This window comes from Hemitrygon akajei, chromosome 21 (genome assembly GCF_048418815.1).
Source record: "Hemitrygon akajei chromosome 21, sHemAka1.3, whole genome shotgun sequence".
In the NCBI taxonomy this organism is placed as follows: Eukaryota; Metazoa; Chordata; class Chondrichthyes; order Myliobatiformes; family Dasyatidae; genus Hemitrygon; species Hemitrygon akajei.
Window position 1 is genome coordinate 5,099,475 of NC_133144.1, and position 16,354 is coordinate 5,115,828.

The 16,354-nt window shown below is 43.3% G+C and overlaps 1 protein-coding gene across 3 annotated transcripts in view; it reads right to left on the reverse strand.

The window, feature by feature from the left end:
- Positions 1-16,354, reverse strand: part of otud7a (OTU deubiquitinase 7A) — a 317,398-nt gene that overhangs the window by 167,762 nt on the left and 133,282 nt on the right. The gene's annotated exons all lie outside the window — the stretch shown is intronic.

Consider the following 16,354-nt stretch of genomic DNA (forward strand, 5'->3'; position numbering starts at 1 on the left):
AGGAATAATGGTGCATAGTTCACTGAAGGTGGAATCTGATGTGGATAGGGTGGTGAATAAAACTTTTGGTATCTTGGCTTTTATAAATCAGAGCACTGAGTATAGGAGTTAGGATGTAATGTTAAAATAGTAGAAGGCATTAGTAAGGCCAAATTTGGAGTACTGTGTACAGTTCTGGTCACCGAATTATAGGAAAGATGGCAACAAAATAGAGTGAGTACAGAGAAGATTTACTAGAATGTTACCTGGGTTTCAGCACCTAAGTTACAGAGAAAGGTTGAACAAGTTAGGTCTTTATCCTTTGGAGCATAGAAGGTTGAGGGGGGACTTGATAGAGGTATTTAAAATTATGAGGGGAATAGGTAGAGTTGACGTGGATAGGCTTTTTCCATTGAGAGTAGGGGAGATTCAAACAAGAGGACATGAGTTGAGAGTTAGGGGGCAACAGTTTAAGGGTAACACGGAGGGGGAATTTCTTTACTCAGTGAGTGGTAGCTGTGTGGAACAAGCTTCCAGTAGAAGTGGTAGAGGCAGGTTCGGTATTGTCATTTAAAGAAAAATTGGATAGGTATATGGACAGGAAGGGAATGGATGGTTATGGGCTGAGTGCGGGTCAGTGGGACTAGGTGAGAGTAAGTGTTCGGCACGAACTAGAATGGCCAAGAATGGCCTGTTTCTGTGCTGTAATTGTTATATGGTTAAAATTCTATCGATGTGTAGTGGAGAATGGCTGTATAATGGCCTGGTATGGAAACACCAATGCTACAAAAGGCAGTGGATTTGGCCCAGTACAAAATACTCCAAAGGCTAACTGCTTTCCAATGACTCTTTAAAACTCAGAATACATAAATTATTTCTTCTGTTTCTATTTTCTAAATCGATAATCTTCTGTCTTAATGTTTCATTAACCTTTAACTGTTTATCACAGATCTGTTCCAGGTCGTCAATCTTCACGCCGAGCATCGTCAAAGTGTCTTCATTCTCTTTTATCCGTTTATTGTGTTTACTTAAAGTTTTTTGAATAGAATCCAATTATACATCCATTCATTTAAATTTAGTTCTGAGTTGCTGGAACTCCTCCGAAAGTTCATGTTTATGCTTCCAAAGTGTCTCCATAACAGCTTCCAAAGTTACAGGAGGTTCCTCTTCTTGTCTAGTAGCTTTAGCACAACTCATCATAAAGTAATATTGTGTTTAAAAAGTAAGTTTTCTAAACAAGTTGGAAGCATTAAATTAAAAAGAGTAGGAGCACCTATAAAAGCGCTGCTACTGCATCAACAGCCAGTAGTAATCTCGATTGCATCCTTTAAATCTTCATTTTCATTGTAACATTTGAGGATTGTTGATACCTTCAAATTCCTTGTAGTTCCTAACTTATTGAAGTAGTGAAATAATTTCATTGGTAGGGAAAGGGAGGAGGTCCTGAACAGATTACAGAGAGTTAGGAAGTAAGTTGAGAAGCAAGATCTCGGGATTACTGCCTGTGCCATGCAACAGAGGAACAGAGTGAGGTGGAGGATAAATGTGTGGCTGAAGTTATTAGAGCAGGGGGTATGGATTCTGTGCTGCCTTTATGGCAGTTATTTAGTTTATAATATTTTCGCTTAGTAATTTGTTAGCATTTTTTAGTTAAAGTTAGGATTGTTTAAGTAAATTCATTTGTCTGTAATATATCGCGGCTGCGATGACGTCACATCCGGTTTCGCCGCGTCTTGTGGGAAAATACCGGTTTGGGATAAACGCAAGGGTGGGGGTCGCTCACATGTGGCAGTTCAGTGCCAGTAGGTTGCTCTCTACGCACCAAAGACACGGTGAAAGCAACGCTGTAAGTCATTAGATAATCGATATGTTGAATTAAAATGTTGACGCCGATTCTGTTAAAAGTAACGACGGTCGATAAGGTTTATGTTTTCGTTAGTTAAAGAGTCGGGATAGTTTGTGTTGAAGTGTATTTAAAGCAGTCAATGGAGCAGGTAGATTCTGACTGTATTCTGCACTTTAATGTAATGTAGTTATTGTAGTTTTACCTTTGCAAGTATTCACGATGTAAATGTGATATTTAGAAGGAAACAAACACTGTACCGATCTTGTATTGTTTTATCAACAGTTTTCACCATACGTTAATGTGAAGAGTGAACAGTAAATGGTTAATCTTACTGCGACCTTGTTTTCATTGACTACGGTTTACCTCGACGTTTAACTCGGCGTACCGTTACACCCGAGCAAGAACGTTACAGATTCAGATTTCTGGATCACTGGGACCTCTTTTGGGGGAGGGTGACCTGTACAAAAAGGATGGGTTGCACTTGAATCCGAAGGGAACCAATGTCCTGGCAGGGAGGCTTGCTAAGGCTATTGGGGAGAGTTTAAACTAGAATTGCTAGGGGAGTGGGTACCAACTGAAGAGATGGAGGAAGGAGTGGTTGGCTCATAAATAAAGCATGGAGACAGTGCAAGAGAGAGGATAGGCAGGAGATAGAGAAGGGATATGCTCAGACCGATGGTTTGAGACATGTCTATTTTAACATAAGAGGCATCATGAACAAAGCGGATGAGTTTAGAGCTTGGAACTATGAAGTTGTGGCCAATACAGAGACTTGGATGGCTCAGAGGCAGAAATAGTTACTTAGAGTGCCAGGCTTTAGATGTTTCAGAAAGGAAAGGGAGTGAGGCAAAAGACCATAAGACAAAGGAGCAGAAATCAGCCATTCGGCCCATCGAGTCTGCTCCGCCATTTCATCATGAGCTGATCCAATCTCCCCTTTAGTCCCATTCCCCCACCTTCGCACCATAACCTTTGATTACTGACTACTCAGATACCGATCAATCTCTGCCTTAAATACACCCAATGACTTAGCCTCCACTGCCGCCCGTGGCAACAAGTTCTATAGATTCACCACCCTCTGTCTAAAAAAAATTTTCACATCTCTATTCTGTATGGGTGCCCTGCAATCCTCAAGTCATGTCCTCTCGTACTAGTCTCCCCCACCATGGGAAACAACTTTATCACATCCACTCTGTCCATGCCTTTCAACATTCAAAATGTTTCTATGAGGTCCCCCCTCATTCTTCTAAACTCCAAGGAGTACAGTCCAAGAGCGGTCAAACGTTCCTCATATGTTAACCCTCTCATTCCCCGAATCATTCCAGTGAATCTTCTCTGAACCCTCTCCAACGTCAGCACATCCTTTCTTAAATAAGGAGCCCAAAACTGCACACAGTATTCCAAGTGAGGTCTTACCAGTGCCTTATAGGGCCTCAACATCACATCCCTACTCCTATACTCTATTCCTCTAGAAATGAATGCCAACATTGCATTTGCCTTCTTCACCACTGACTCAACCTGGAGATTAACCTTAAGGGTATCCTGCACGAGGACTCCCAAGTCCCGCTGCATCTCAGAACTTTGAATCCTCTCCTCATTTAAATAATAGTCTGCCCGTTTATTTCTTCTACCAAAGTGCATGACCGTACACTTTCCGACTTTTTTGCCCATTCCCCCAATCTATCCAAGTCTCTCTACAGACTCTCTGTTTCCTCAGCACTACTGGCCCTTCCACCTATCTTTGTATATTAATTGGCATCTCCCTAAAGCAAGGAGTTTAGATGGGTGATGTTTCTTAGGTGTGTCCAGGAAGGTTTCCTGACACAATATGCAGATAAGTATACAAGAGGAGAGGCTGTACTTGATCTGGTATTGAGAAATGAACCTGGTCAGGAGTCAGGTCTCTCAGTGGGAGAGCATTTTGGAAATAGTGATCACAATTCTATCTCCTTTACCATAGCATTGGAGACAAATAGGAACAGACAAGTTAGTAAAGTGTTTAATTGGAGTAAGGGGAAATATGAAGTGATCAGACAGGAACTTGGAAATATAAATTGGGAACAGATGTTCTCAGGGAAATGTAGGGCAGAAATGTAGCAAATATTCAGGGGATATTTGCGTGGCACTCTGAATAGGTATGTTCCAATGAGACAGGGAAAGGATAGCAGGTTACAGATCATGCGAAGGCCTTTGTGAGCAGGATTAACGAAAACCCCAAGGCATTCTGCAAGTATGTGAAGAGCAAGAGGATAAGACGTGAGAGAATTGGACCAATCAAGTGTGACAGTAGGAAAGTGTGTATGGAACCGGAGGAAATAGTGGAGGTACTTAATGAATACTTTGCTTCGGTATTCACTACAGAAAAGGATCTTGGTGATTATTGGAATGACTATTCATTTGGTGATTGTAGTGATGACTTTCAGTCGACTGAAAAGCTTGAACATATAGATATTAAGAAAGAGGATGTGCTGGAGCTTTTGGAAAGCATCAAGTTGGAGAAGTCTCCGGGACCAGACGAGATGTACCCGAGGCTACTGTGGGCGGTGAAGGAGGAGACTGCTGAGCCTCTGGTGATGAGCTTTGCATCATCAGTGAGGACGGGAGAGGTGCCAGAGGACTGGAGGGTTGCTGATGTTATTCCATTATTCAAGAAAGGGAGTAGCGATAGCCCAACAAATTATAGAACAGTGAGTCTTATTTCAGTGGTTGGTAAGCTGATGAGAAAGACCCTGAGAGGCAGAATTTATGAACACTTGGAGAAGCATAATATGATTAGGAATAGTTAGCATGGCTTTGTTAAAGGCAGGTTGTGTCTTATGAGCCTGATTGAATTTTTTGAGGATGTGACTAAACATGTTGATGAAGGTAGAGCAGGAAATGTAGTGTATATGGATTTCAGCAAGGCATTTGATAAGGTACCCCATGCAAGACTTATTAAGAAAGTAAGGAGGCATGGGATCCAAGGGGACCTTGCTTTGTGGATCCAGAACTGACTTGCCCACAGAAGGCAAAGATTGGTTGTAGACAGGTCATATTCTGCATGGAGGTCGGTGACTAGTGGTGAGCCTCAGGGATCTGTTCTGGGATCTCTTCTCTTCACGATTTTTATAAATGACCTGGATGAGGAAATGAAGGGATGGGTTAGTAAATTTGCTGATGACACAAAGGTTGGGAGTGATAGATAGTGTGGAGGGCTGTCAGAGATTACAGCGGGACATTGATAGGATGCAAAACCAAGCTTAGAAGTGGTAGATGGAGTTCAACCCAGATAAGTGTGAAGTGGTTCATTTTGGTAGGTCAAATTTGATGGCAGAATATAGTATTAATGGTAAGACTCTTGGCAATGTGGAGGATCAGAGGGATCTTGGGTTCCAAGCCCATAGGACATCAAAGCTGCTCTGCAGGTTGACTCTGTGGTTAAGAAGGCATATGGTGCGTTAACATTCAGCAATCGTGGGATTGAGTTAAAGAGTCGAGAGGTAATGTTACAGCTACATTAGTGTCAGGTCAAAGCCTTGCCTTCCCACTGGTACCATATAGCCCAGTACTACCTGTCTCGGGTCGGGTTGTCGGCGACTCAACTGGCATACCCCCCCGGAGCACTTTGGTTAACCAGTGAGGAGGATGTGTAGGCACCCAGCAGAACTAAAAACAAAACCTGTCAAAAGGCCGATGAACTCCTTGTGAGTCAACAGCCATCTGCTGTCTGTGTGAGGAGTGGCACGTCACACAGTCTCTTGTTTTGTGCCTTGTAAGGCATGCCTGACACCGGCCCCATACGCCTGAGTCGATGTGGTAGTAGTACATAGGACCCTGGTCAGACCCCACTTGGAGTACTGTGCTCAGTTCTGGTCACCTCACTACAGGAAGGATGTGGAAACTGTAGAAATGGTGCAGAGGAGATTTACAAGGATGTTGCCTGGATTGGAGAGCATGCCTGATGAGAATAGGTTGAGTGAACTTGGCCTTTTCTTGGAGTGACGGACGATAAGAGGTGACCTGATAGAGGTGTATAAGATGATGAGAGGCATTGATCATGTGGATAGTCAAAGGCTTTTTCCCAGGGCTGAAATGGCTACATGAGAGGCCACAGTTTTAAGGCGCTTGGAAGAAGGTAGAGAGGAAATGTCGGGTAAGTTTTTTCACACAGAGAGTGGTGAGTACATGGAATGGGCTGCCGGCAACAGTGGAGGCAGATACGATAGGGTCTTTTAAGAGACTCCTGGATATGGACATGGAGCTTAGAAAAATAGAGGTCTATGGGTAACCCTTGGTAAATTCTAAAGTAAGTACATGTTTGGCACAGCATTGTGGGCTGAAGGCCCTGTATTGTGCTGTAGGTTTTCTATGTTTCTATGTTATTCTCATAAGGTACACCCTCCAATCCAGGCAACATTATTGTAACTCTCCTCTGCATTCTTTCTATAGTATCCATGTCCTTCCTGTAGTGAGGTGACTAGAACTGAACACAGTACTCTCAGTGGCGTCTGACCAAGGTCTTATGTAGCTCTACACCAAACTCAAAACTACGGTTGATGAATGCCAACACACTATACACCTTAACAACACTCTCAACATGTGCAGCAGCTTTGAGTGTCCTACAGACATAGACCCCAAGCTCTCTCATCTTCCACACTGCCAAGAGTCTTACCATTAATGTTATATTCTGTCTTCAAATTTAACCACTACCAAAATGAACTACTTCACACTTATCTGGGTTGAACACCATCTGCCACTTCTCAGCCCAGTTCTGCATCCTATTGATATCCCACTGTAACCTCTGACAACCCTCCAGACTATCCTCAACAGCCCCAACCTGGATATGTTAGGGGGGAGGGGTTAAGGGGAGGGGGGAAGGGTTGATAAAAAAATTTTCCTTCTGTAACTATTTGAAAATTCAATAAAAAAAATTATATTAAAAAAAAAGCCCCAACCTTTGTGTCATCAGCAAATTTACTAACCCGCCCTTTCTACATCTTCATCCTGGTCATTTATAAAAATCACAAAGAGGAGGGGTCCCAGACAGATCCCTGCAGAACACTAATGGTCACCCACCTCCATGCAGAATATGAACCATCTACAACCACCCTTTGCCTTCTGTGGGCAAGCCAATCCTGGATCTACAAAGCAAGGACTCCTTGGATCCTATGCTTCATTACTTTCTTAATGAGCCTTGCATGGGGAAGCTTCTCAAATGCCTTACTGAAATCCATATACACTACACCCAATACTGTATCTTCATCAATGTGCTTTGTTACTTCCTCACAAAATTCAGTCAGGCTTGTAAGGTATGGCCTGCCCTCAACAAAGCCATGCTGACTATCCAGATTATCTCTCTCCAAATGCTCATAAATCCTGCCTCTCAAGATCTTCTCCAACAACCTGCCCACCACTGAAGTCAGTGATGATGCAAAGATCATCGCAAGAGGCTCCGCAATCTCATCCCTCACTTCCCACAGTAACCTGAGGTATAGCTCATCCGGTCCCGGTGACTGATCCAACTTAATGCTTTTTAAAAGCTCCAGCACATCCTCTTTCTTAATGTCTATATGCACAAGCCTTTCAGACTACTGTAAGTCACCCCCACAACTGCCAAGGTCTTTTTCCCTGGTGAATACTGAAGCAAAGTATTCATTAAGTATCTCCACTATCTCCTCCGACTCCATGCACACGTTTCCACCATCACACTTGACTGGTCCTATTCTCACATGGCTCACCCTCTTGCTTTTCACATAGTTGTCGAATGCCTTGGGGTTTTCCTTGATCCTGCTCACGACGGCCTTCCCATGGCCCATTTTGGCTCTCCTAATTTCATTCTTAACCTCCTCACAGCAACCTTGTAATTTTCTAGACCTCTAATAGTACCTAATTTCTTGAACCTTTCGTAAGCTTTTCTTTTCTTCTTAACTAGATTTTCTACACCCTTTGTACACCATGGTTCTTTAACTCTAACATTCTTTCCCTGCCTCAATAGAACATACCTATGCAGATCTCCATGCAAATATTCCCTGAACATTTGCCACATTTCTGTCGTGCATTTCCCTGAGAACATCTGCTCCCAAGTTCCTGCCTAATAGCATCATATTTCCCCCTACTCCAAATAAATGTTTTCCCAAATTGTTTGTTCCTATCTCTCTCCAGTGCTGTGGTGAAGGAGATAAGAGTTTTGGTCGTTACCTCCAAAATGCTCTCTCACCAAGAGATCTGACACCTGACCAGGTTCATTTCCCAATACTAGATCAAGTACAGCCTCTCCTCTTGTTGGCTTATCTACATATTGTGTCAGGAAACATTCCTGAACACAACATCAATCGCTACCCCATCTAAACCCCTTGTGCTAAGGAGATGCTAATCAATGTTAGGAAAGTTAAAATCTCCCATCACACTCAAAATATGTTGAAGTGTTCCCTTCTTGCCACAAGCAGCACACCTGTCTGTCTTATCTTCATACCAAGTGCTGAGGTTGGCAGGTCGTACGCTGCTCTGCATAGAAAAGAAATGCAGAGCGGTTCCATCTGCCACAGAATATTCCAAGATAGATGTCGTTGTTCAACACTTTCCCACCAGATCCAAGCCCCTTGTTTGGCCAGGCCAGCTGTTTTAGCTAACCTCTTCTCCTCTTATACCTCTCGTATTTCTTGCATTACAAGCTCACAGCGCTCCTTACCTGTAGAAGATGACCACAACTTTTGGGTTGTCCATCCAAGTCCCTGGCAGCCTAGCTGGGTAGCCCGAACCGTCACCTTGTGCTTCAATCTGGACTCTGCCTCATCAACTGCTACATGGGCTGACCACTTCCTGCCTAATCTCACATCTGACTGGGTGTTCTTGATGACAGGGTCTTTTGAGTCTCAAAGCATCAAGACTGATCTTACCTTGGCTACCTTGACCTCTTCAACAAGGGATTGCACTGGCTGGTAAGCTTTGTCTTGCTACTGTGGATTGCAACATTGGTGAGGCTGCTTGGTACTCCAAGCCACTTCTTCACTTACTTGTTGATCTTCCGTTTCATTGCCTCAACATGGGACATTGCCACTTCATAGAGTTAGTGGCCACATTATCCGTGGCATCAGTCTGTACTGCAAGCACCACAACTTCAACCTGCCAGGCAAGCTACGCTTGTAGGCAGACCTCTGCTGCTCTGCTCTCCTGCCTCTTGAACCCTCATGGTGTCTCTCAGCTCCTCTGCGTACCAGTGCCCGAGGCTCTTAACTTGTTGGTCCTGAATGGATGGAATCTCCTCTTCACAAAGGGTGAAAAGAAAGTCAACCAGCTTTCTTCTCCTAAGGACAAGGCTCCTTGACTTCTTGTTCTTGCACTTCATTCTTCCCCAATCCATTAGCTCCTCAAGTCCAGATAGAACACTTTCCACTGTCTTCATGCTAGGACCCAAAAGGGTGAGATCGTCCATGAACTCTTGTAAGATTATAAGTCCACTAGGAAAGAGCTTAAGAAGGAAATTAGGAGAGCCAGAAGGGGCCATGAGAAGGCCTTGGCAGGCAGAATTAAGGAAAACCCCAAGGCATTCTACAAGTATGTGAAGAGCAAGTATGTGAAAGAATAGGACCTATCAAGTGAAGCAGTGGGAAAGTGTGTATGGAACCAGAGGAAATAGCAGAGGTACTTAATGAATACTTTACTTCAGTATTCACTATGGAAAAGGATCTTAGTGATTGTACTGATGACTTGTAGCAGACTGAAAAGCTTGAGCATGTAGATATAAAGAAAGAAGATGTGCTGGAGCTTTTGGAAAGCATCAAGTTGGATAAGTCACCAGGACCGGACAAAATGTACCCCAGGCTACTGTGTGAGGCAAGGGAGGAGATTGCTGAGCCTTTGGCGATGATCTTTGCATCATCAATGGGGGTGGGAAAGGTTCCGGAGGATTGGAGGGTTGCGAATGTTGTTCCTTAATTCAAGAAAGGGAGTAAAGATAGCCCAGGAAATTATAGACCAGTGAGACTTACCTCAATGGTTGGTAAGTTGATGGAGAAGATCTTGAGAGGCAGGATTTATGAACATTTGGAGAGGTATAATATGATTAGGAGTAGTCAGTCAAGGGCAGGTCGTGCCTTACAAGCCTGATTGAATTTTTTGAGGATGTGACTAAACACATTGATGAAGGAAGAGCAGTAGATGTAGTGTATATGGATTTCAGCAAGGTACTCCATGCGAGGCTTATTGAGAAAGTAAGGAGGCATGGGATCCAAGGGGACATTGCTTTGTGGATCCTGAACTGGCTTGCGCACAGAAGGCAGAGTGGCTGTAGATGGACCATATTCTGCATGGAGGTCAGTCACCAGTGGTGTGCCTCAGGGATCTGTTCTGGGACCCTTTCTCTTCGTGATTTTTATAAATGACCTCGATGAGGAAATGGAGGGATGGGTTAGTAAGTATGCTGATGACACAAAGGTTGGAGGTGTTGTGGATAGTGTGGAGGGCTGTCAGAGGTTACAGCAGGACATTGATAGGATGCAAAACTGGGCTGAGAAGTGGCAGATGGAGTTCAACCCAGATAAGTGAGAAGTGGTTCATTTTGGTAGGTCAAATATGATGTCAGAATATAACATTATTGGTAAGACTCTTGGCAGTGTGGAGGATCAGAGGGATCTTGGGGTCCAAGTCCACAGGACACTCAAAGAAGCTGCTCAGGTTGACTCTGTGGTTAAGAAGGCCTATGGAATATTGGCCTTCATCAATCGTAGAATCGAATTTAGGAGCCGAGAGGTAATGTTGCAGCTATATAGGACCCTGGTCAGACCCCACTTGGGAGTATTGTGCTCAGTTCTGGTAACCTCACTACAGGAAGGATGTGGAAACTGTAGAAATGGTGCAGAGGAGATTTACGAGGATGTTTGCCTTGATTGGGGAGCGGGCCTGATGAGAATAGGTTGAGTGAACTTGGCCTTTTCTTGGAGTGATGGACGATAAGAGGTGACCTGATGGAGGTATATAAGATGATGAGAGGCATTGATCATGTGGATAGTCAAAGGCTTTTTCCCCAGGGTTGAAATGGTTACACAAGAGGCCACAGTTTTAAGGTGCTTGGAAGAAAGTAGAGAGGAAAAGTCGGTTAAGTTTTTTTTACACAGTGAGAGGTGAGTGCATGGAATGGGCTGCCGGCAATGGTGGTGGAGGCAGATATGATAGAGTCTTTTAAGGGACTCCTGGATAGATTCATGGAGCTTAGAAAAATAGAGGGCTATGGGTAAGCCTAGTAATTTCTAGGGTAGGGACATGCTCATCACAATTTTGTGGGCCGAAGGGCCTGTATTGTGCTGCAGGTTTTCTATGTTTCTATGTATTGGTGGTAAATCCCCTCCGCCATCAAGTGCGACACTTGGTCCCACTGATTCTGCAGCCCTCACAATGACCTCCATGGCTAACACAAAAAGCATGGGTGAAATTGCACATCCCATTGGGATTCTAACATCTAAGCTCTGTCACCTGGTTGTAAACTGAGTGGAAAACCTCATCCGGAAATCACTGTAGTACTGCATAACAAAGTTCCTCATCTTAGCAGGAATCCATAGGAATTCCATTGCAATCAGGGCAAGGGGAACAGAATTATATACATTTGCAAGATCAAGCCAAATTACAGCCAGATTTCTTCTCAATCTTTTCAACTCCTGGATGGTATGCCATATCATACGAGTATGTTCAAGGCATCCCAGGAAGCCTGGTATTCCTGCCTTCTGCACAGATGTATTTACCAATCCATTCTCTATCACAAATGAAGATATTCTTTCTGCTAGAATGCCGAACATAATCTTCCCCTCTCCATTCAGGAGTGAAATTGGTCAGAACTGATTCAATATAGTAGAATTCTCTTTCTTCAGAATGTATACTCCTTCAGCCTCACTCCATGACAAAGGAACAACACCTTGTCACCACGCCACCTTTCACAATCTCCACGTATTTCCTCAGCTCTTCACATTTCTTGAACACCTTATATAGCACTCCATTAGGTCCTGGCACTGAACCTGACCCTGCCTTTCTGATGAACCGTTCGACTTCTGCCAGTTTGGGTTCTGACAGATCGAACTTCACTCCTGGCTCGGTATGCTTCACAAGCCCTGAAATGTCAGGCAAAGGAGCCTCCCGCTGTTCGTTAGAGTCAGGGCTTGCCAGGTGATCCTCAAGTTCTTGTTGAGAGATGTTAAGCTGCCCGCTCTTACTTTGTTCAAACAATTTCTTTGTAAACTGGTAAGGGTTCTCAAAGAACGACTTTCTTGCCTTCTCTCTCTCTTCTTTCTCTTTTTACATTATTACTCTGCACAATGGAGTGATGCTAACTCTAATCGAAAATGCTCTCAGAGATCAGCAAGCCCTGGCTTGTCACCCTCACTTGCTACCTTCCACCTTTGTCTCAACGGTCTAAGCTCTCTCCTCAACCTACTAATCTCCTTCTGGTGCAGCTTGATGTCTGTGTAGGCTTTACTTTCTTCAACTCAACCAAACCAAACTGGTACTTTCCAACATCGTAAATCATAACACCCATCACTTCCAACTTTCTCTTTGATGTTCCTATGAGAGTGTTCTCCAACATCATACTGTTATCATCAAACACACGCCAAGCCTTCTCATCTGCCATTGCTGGCCACTTGACCTTCTTCTTCTCTACCTCTTCACCACTGTCATCATGGAGCAATAAAGGAGCAGAAATAGGCCACTTGGCCCATCAAGTTTGCTCCACCATTCAACCATGGCTGATCCTTTTCTCTCCTCCTCAGCACCACACCTGGGCCTTCTCCCCATAACTTTTGATACAGTGTCCAATCAAGAAACTATCAAGCTCTGTTTTAAATACATCCAACCGACCTGGCCTCCAAAGCTGCCTCTAGTAATAAATTCTACAAATACACCACACTCTGGCTAGAGAAATTTCTCCACATCTCTGTATTAAATGGACACCCCTCTATCCTGAGGCTGTGCCCTCTTTTCCTAGACCCCCCCCCCCACCATGGGAAACATCCTTTCCACAGCTACTCTATCTAGGCCTTTCAACATTTAAAAGGTTTCAATAAGATCCCCTCTCATCATTCTAAATTCCAGTGAGTACAGACCCAGAGCTATCAAACGTTCCTCGTATGATAACCCTTTCATTCCCGACATCATCCTTGTGAACCTCCTCTAAACTCTCTCCAACGCCAGCACATCTTTTCTTAGATGAGGAGCCCAAAACTGTTCACTTTGACTTTTGTTCGCCACGGTTGTACTATTTTGCTATTTGAGTATTTCTTCATTCTTGGAATACATCTATCCTGCACCTTCCTAATTTTTTCGAGAAACTCACAACATTGCTGCTTTGCTATCATCCTTGCCAGTATCTCCTTCATCCCCTAAATCCTCTTGGCTGGCGTCTGTATGCAATAGATATGGTAATTGAGGGTTTCCAAAGGCCAATGTGGGTGCTTTAGTCAGCAGCTCCTTAAGCAACTCGAAGGCCTCTTTACATTTTGCATCCCATCTTGCTTCAAAAGGCTCGGAAAGGACAAGATAAACTTTACCAACTTTTCCTTTTGTCCTCTGCCCTTTATCCCCAAGGAAGGATAACTGCACAGAAGCTGATTCAAAGGGTGGCTTCTCTAAATTCCTCGGCACTGTCACTTCAAAGAATCCGTCAACATGCAAATGCCACTATGAAGAAAGCACGGCAGCACCTCTACTACCTTAGAAGTTTGCAAAGTTTTGGCATAACATCTAAAAGTCTGACAAACTTGTATAAGTGTGTGGTGGAGAGTACTTTGACTGGCTGCATCACAGCCTGGCATGGTAACACCAAGCCTTTGAACAGAAATAATGGATGTGGGCCAGTACATCACAGGTGAAGCTCTCCTCACCATGAGTACACCTGCACAGAGCACTGTCGCAGGAAAGCAGCATCGATCAAGGACCCCTCGTTATCCAGACCAAGTTCTTTACTCACTGCTGCCATCAAGAATAAGGTCCAGAAACCTCAGGACTCATGGCACCAGGTTCAGAAACATTTATTACCCCTCAACCATCAGGCTCTTGAATCATAGGGGTTAACTTCACTCAACTTTACTTATCCCATTACTGAACTGTTCCCACAACCTATGGACTCACTTTCAATGACTCTTCATCTCATTTTCTTGATATTTCTTGCTTATTTATTATCACTCTTTTCTTTTGTATATTACAGCTTGTTGTCTTTTCCCCATTGGTTGTCCGTTCTGTTGGATGTGGTCTTTATTGATTCTATTGTGGTTCTTCGATTTACAGTGCATGTCCACAAGAAAATGAATCCCAGGGCTGTATATGTACTTTGATAATAAACTTACTTTGAACTTTGTGTACGAGTACCAGAAGAGGAAAGAGCAAGGGACAGAGGGGAGCAAGTTACTCGAAATTGGAGCAATTAATGTTCATACAGTTAGATTGTAGACTGCTCAGGTGTAATTTGTAGTCCTGGCAGTAGAGGAGGCCAAAAGAGACAGAGCAGTGTGGGAATAGGAACGGAAATTATAACGGTTTATAACAGGAAGCTTAAGATGTCCACAAAGGACAGAAAGCAGCTACTTGGCAAAGCTGTTGCCTAGTCTATGCTTAGTCTCTCTGATGTAGAGGAGCCACATCACGTGCACCAAAATACAATCAATACACTTGGAGGTGGTGCATTTAAATCTGTTTCACCTCAAAGATGTACACTTAGGCCACTGTTCTATTCTCTTTACACCCATGATTTTGTGGCTAAGCACAGCTTAAAGGGCATCTACAAATTTGTTGATGACAACATTTGCTGGCTAAATTTCAGATGGTGACAAGGAGTTGGTTGAGTGTAAATGCATCAACAACCTTGGACTCAATGTCAGTAAGACCAAGGAATTAATTGTGGATTTCAAGAAGGGGAAGTCAAAGGAACACACACACCAGTACTTATCGAGAAATCAGATGTGGAAAGGATGAGCAGTTTCAAGTTCCTGGGTGTCAACATTTTTGAGGATCTATCCTGGGCTCAACATATTAATGCAATTACAAAGAAGGCTCAACAGTGGTTATATTTCATTAGAAGTTTGAGGAGAATTGGTATGTCACCAAGGACACTCACAAGTTTCTACAGATGTACCGTGGAGAGCATTGTAACTGGTTGCATTTGGTATGAAGATGGTGGCCCACTGGACAGGATTGGAAAAAGCTGCGGAAAGCTGCGAAAATGTGGCATGCTCATCAAGGCTCAGGTAACGCTCTAAAAGAGGTGGTACCGGTGGTTGAAGACAAACACTCAGTGCTACCAAAACAGCTTCTTCCCCTCTGCAATCAGATTTCTGAATAGACAATGAATACTACCTCAGTATTTTTTCTTGTTTTTTGCACTATATATAATCCTAATGCAGCAACACTACCAATAAGCAGAATCTTGAATGATATAGCTGCAAAACTGGGTCTGTAATCAATAGTGAGACAACCATCATAAGGGATCATACTCCCCAATGCCATTCGGCTTTACAATTCAACCGCCAAGAGTAAGATATGTTAAAGTGCCAGGGTTAGGACTCAATGTATTTAAGTAAACTACTTAAGAACTTTTTAAAAGCTATTATTAATGCTTTTTGAGAGGGTGATTTTAGATGCATATCATATTTTTACTGAGTTAAGTATTGTATGTAATTAGTTTTGCTACAATAAGTGTATGGGACATTGGAAAAAATGTTGAATTTCCCCATGGGGATGAATAAAGTATCTATCTATCTATCTATCTAACCAATTGCCTCTGTCCTCACCAATCTACTCATGGCAAATGCTTCTGTTCATGATAGCTTGTTGAAAGTGACAATTTCACAATCGGTACAGACACATAGTTCCTCTTTCACACTGAGGATACTCCCTCTTTTGCTGTATGACACCACTGTCATGCTAAATGGAACATAACTCACAGGAACCTGATGGCTGTAGGGTAATAAGTGTTCCTGAATCCGGTGGCGTGGGACACAAGGGCTTCTGTACCTTCTGTAGAAGAAGAGAATATGGCCTGGATGGTGGGGATCTTTGAAGATGGATGCTGCTTTCTTGCTGGCAAAAATGAAGAATGATGAGCTGCATGCAGAGGCTGAGACTGAAAGGTGGGGACCAGCAGAATTCTACCTCTCTTCTATCTGAAGAGAGTTGGGGTAAAAGCAAAAGTATAGGAAACAGAGATATGAGAGCTGTCACAGCAGAAGAGAGCCTGTGCTTCCTGAGAAAAGAGTACATTTTATTTGTCCTCAAATTGAAGGTCTCATCTTGAGTACAGATAAAGTAGAGACAGAGAAGCTGGATGACATCCTTACAAGAGACAGGATGGGAAGAGGGGTAGTCTAGATATCTGTCGGAATCAGTTATTTCATACCATGAGACACAGGAATCTAGAAAAGAGAGAGAAGTTTCGGACAAGTCCACATGGATTTGATAGTAAAGTGGAAGTTAGTCGCAAAGGTTTTAAAATTGATGAGTTCTGCTCAGGTACAGGAAGAAGCAGTAAATCAGTTATCAATGTAATGAAAAAGAATTGGGGAGTAGTACCAGAGA